This window comes from Syngnathus scovelli, unplaced genomic scaffold (assembly GCF_024217435.2).
Source record: "Syngnathus scovelli strain Florida unplaced genomic scaffold, RoL_Ssco_1.2 HiC_scaffold_31, whole genome shotgun sequence".
Classification (NCBI taxonomy): Eukaryota; Metazoa; Chordata; class Actinopteri; order Syngnathiformes; family Syngnathidae; genus Syngnathus; species Syngnathus scovelli.
The window spans coordinates 999437-1003678 of record NW_026061401.1 but is presented as its reverse complement, the minus strand read 5'-3'; positions in this window follow the sequence as shown (position 1 = coordinate 1003678).

The following is a 4242-nucleotide window of genomic DNA, read 5'->3' as shown; positions in this document are numbered from 1 at the left end:
ATTTTTAATTTTATTGCTTAAATCGCATTTTCTCGACGAGCTGAGCACGTTTTCTGAAATGTGCTCCTCCCGTCACTCTGGTTGGGTGCGCATAGTAAAAAATGCTCTTGGCAGCTAGAGAGTGCTGCGTTGACTGCTGCGCACGAAGAAATAACCACCTGCAACGTTTGGTTTAGGTTTTGGGTGCATTTTTAATTTTATTGCTTAAATCGCATTTTCTCGACGAGCTGAGCACGTTTTCTGAAATGTGCTCCTCCCGTCACTCTGGTTGGGTGCGCATAGTAAAAAGTGCTCTTGGCAGCTAGAGAGTGCTGCGTTGACCACTGCGCATGAAGAAATGACCATCTGCAACGTTTGGTTTAGGTTTTGGGTGCATTTTTAATTTTATTGCTTAAATCGCATTTTCTCGACGAGCTGAGCACGTTTTCTGGAATGTGCTCCTCCCGTCACTCTGGTTGGGTGTGCATAGTAAAAAGTGCTCTTGGCAGCGAGAGAGTGCCGCGTTGACCACTGCACATGAAGAAATGACCATCTGCAACGTTTGGTTTAGGTTTTGGGTGCATTTTTAATGTTATTGCTTAAATCGCATTTTCCCGACGAGCTGAGCACGTTTTCTGGAATGTGCTCCTCCCGTCACTCTGGTTGGGTGTGTATAGTAAAAAGTGCTCTTGGCAGCTAGAGAGTGCCGCGTTGACCACTGCGCATGAAGAAATGACCATCTGCAGCGTTTGGTTTAGGTTTTAGGTGCATTTTTAATTTTATTGCTTAAATCGCATTTTCTCGACGAGCTGAGCACGTTTTCTGAAATGTGCTCCTCCCGTCACTCTGGTTGGGTGCGCATAGTAAAAAGTGCTCTTGGCAGCTAGAGAGTGCCGCGTTCACCACTGCGCATGAAGAAATAACCACCTGCAACGTTTGGTTTAGGTTTTGGGTGCATTTTTAATTTTATTGCTTAAATCGCATTTACTCGACGAGCTGAGCACGTTTTCTGAAATGTGCTCCTCCCGTCACTCTGGTTGGGTGCGCATAGTAAAAAGTGCTCTTGGCAGCTAGAGAGTGCCGCGTTGACTGCTGCGCACGAAGAAATAACCACCTGCAACGTTTGGTTTAGGTTTTAGGTGCATTTTTAATTTTATTGCTTAAATCGCATTTTTCTCGACGAGCTGAGCACGTTTTCTGGAATGTGCTCCTCCCGTCACTCTGGTTGGGTGCGCATAGTAAAAAGTGCTCTTGGCAGCTAGAGAGTGCCGCGTTGACCACTGCATATGAAGAAATAACCACCTGCAACGTTTGGTATAGATTTTAGGTGCATTTTTAATTTTATTGCTTAAATCGCATTTTCTCGACGAGCTGAGCACGTTTTCTGAAATGTGCTCCTCCCGTCACTCTGGGTGGGTGCGCATAGTAAAAAGTGCTCTTGGCAGCTAGAGAGTGCCGCGTTGACCACTGCACATGAAGAAATAACCACCTGCAACGTTTGGTTTAGGTTTTAGGTGCATTTTTAATTTTATTGCTTAAATCGCATTTTCTTGACGAGCTGAGCACGTTTTCTGAAATGTGCTCCTCCCGTCACTCTGGTTGGGTGCGCATAGTAAAAAGTGCTCTTGGCAGCTAGAGAGTGCCGCGTTGACCACTGCGCATGAAGAAATAACCGCCTGCAACGTTTGGTTTAGGTTTTGGGTGCATTTTTAATTTTATTGCTTAAATCGCATTTTCTTGTCGAGCTGAGCACGTTTTCTGAAATGTGCTCCTCCCGTCACTCTGGTTGGGTGCGCATAGTAAAAAGTGCTCTTGGCAGCTAGAGAGTGCCGCGTTGACCACTGCGCATGAAGAAATGAAAATCTGCAACGTTTGTTTTAGGTTTTGGGTGCATTTTTAATTTTATTGCTTAAATCGCATTTTCTCGACGAGCTGAGCACGTTTTCTGAAATGTGCTCCTCCCGTCATTCTGGTTGGGTGCGCATAGTAAAAAGTGCTCTTGGCAGCTAGAGAGTGCCGCGTTGACCACTGCGCATGAAGAAATAACCACCTGCAACGTTTGGTTTAGGTTTTAGGTGCATTTTTAATTTTATTGCTTAAATCGCATTTTCTCGACGAGCTGAGCACGTTTTCTGAAATGTGCTCCTCCCGTCACTCTGGTTGGGTGCGCATAGTTAAAAGTCCTCTTGGCAGCTAGAGAGTGCCGTGTTGACCACTGCGCATGAAGAAATAACCACCTGCAAGTTTGGTTTAGGTTTTAGGTGCATTTTTAATTTTATTGCTTAAATCGCATTTTCTCGACGAGCTGAGCACGTTTTCTGAAATGTGCTCCTCCCGTCACTCTTGTTGGGTGCGCATAGTAAAAAGTGCTCTTGGCAGCTAGAGAGTGCCGCGTTGACCACTGCGCATGAAGAAATAACCTCCTGCAACGTTTGGTTTAGGTTTTAGGTGCATTTTTAATTTTATTGCTTAAATCGCATTTTCTCGACGAGCTGAGCACGTTTTCTGAAATGTGCTCCTCCCGTCACTCTGGTTGGGTGCGCATAGTAAAAAGTGCTCTTGGCAGCTAGAGAGTGCCGCGTTGACCACTGCGCATGAAGAAATAACCACCTGCAACGTTTGGTTTAGGTTTTGGGTGCATTTTTAATTTTATTGCTTAAATCGCATTTTCTGGACAAGCTGAGCACGTTTTCTGAAATGTGCTCCTCCCGTCACTCTGGTTGGGTGCGCATAGTAAAAAGTGCTCTTGGCAGGTAGAGAGTGCCGCGTTGACCACTGCGCATGGAGAAATGACCATCTGCAACGTTTGGTTTAGGTTTTAGGTGCATTTTTAATTTTATTGCTTAAATCGCATTTTCTCGACGAGCTGAGCACGTTTTCTGAAATGTGCTCCTCCCGTCACTCTGGTTGGGTGCGCATAGTAAAAAGTACTCTTGGCAACTAGAGAGTGCCGCGTTGACCACTGCGCATGAAGAAATGACCATTTGCAACGTTTGGTTTAGGTTTTAGGTGCATTTTTAATTTGATTGCTTAAATTGCATTTTCTCGACGAGCTGAGCACGTTTTCTGAAATGTGCTCCTCCCGTCACTCTGGTTGGGTGCGCATAGTAAAAAGTGCTCTTGGCAGCTAGAGAGTGCCGCGTTGACCACTGCGCATGAAGAAATAACCACCTGCAACGTTTGGTTTAGGTTTTGGGTGCATTTTTAATTTTATTGCTTAAATCGCATTTTCTGGACGAGCTGAGCACGTTTTCTGAAATGTGCTCCTCCCGTCACTCTGGTTGGGTGCGCATAGTAAAAAGTGCTCTTGGCAGCTAGAGAGTGCCGCGTTGACCACTGCGCATGAAGAAATAACCACCTGCAACGTTTGGTTTAGGTTTTAGGTGCATTTTTAATTTTATTGCTTAAATTGCATTTTCTCGACGAGCTGAGCACGTTTTCTAAAATGTGCTCCTCCCGTCACTCTGGTTGGGTGTGCATAGTAAAAAGTGCTCTTGGCAGCTAGAGAGTGCCGCGTTGACTGCTGCGCATGAAGAAATAACCACCTGCAACGTTTGGTTTAGGTTTTAGGTGCATTTTTAATTTTATTGCTTAAATCGCATTTTCTCGACGAGCTGAGCAGGTTTTCTGAAATGTGCTCCTCCCGTCACTCTGGTTGGGTGCGCATAGTAAAAAGTGCTCTCGGCAGCTAGAGAGTTCCGCGTTGACAGCTGCGCATGAAGAAATAACCACCTGCAACGTTTGGTTTAGGTTTTAGGTGCATTTTTAATTTTATTGCTTAAATCGCATTTTCTCGACGAGCTGAGCACGTTTTCTGAAATGTGCTCCTCCCGTCACTCTGGTAGGGTGCGCATAGTAAAAAGTGCTCTTGGCAGCTAGAGAGTGCCGCGTTGACAACTGCGCATGAAGAAATAACCACCTGCAACGTTTGGTTTAGGTTTTGGGTGCATTTTTAATTTTATTGCTTAAATCGCATTTTCTCGTCGAGCTGAGCACGTTTTCTAAAATGCGCTCCTCCCGTCACTCTGGTTGGGTGTGCATAGTAAAAAGTGCTCTTGGCAGCTAGAGAGTGCCGCGTTGACCACTGCGCATGAAGAAATGACCATCTGCAACGTTTGGTTTAGGTTTTAGGTGCATTTTTAAATTTATTGCTTAAATCGCATTTTCTGGACGAGCTGAGCACGTTTTCTGAAATGTGCTCCTCCCGTCACTCTGGTTGGGTGCGCATCGTAAAAAGTGCTCTTGGCAGCTAGAGAGTGCCGC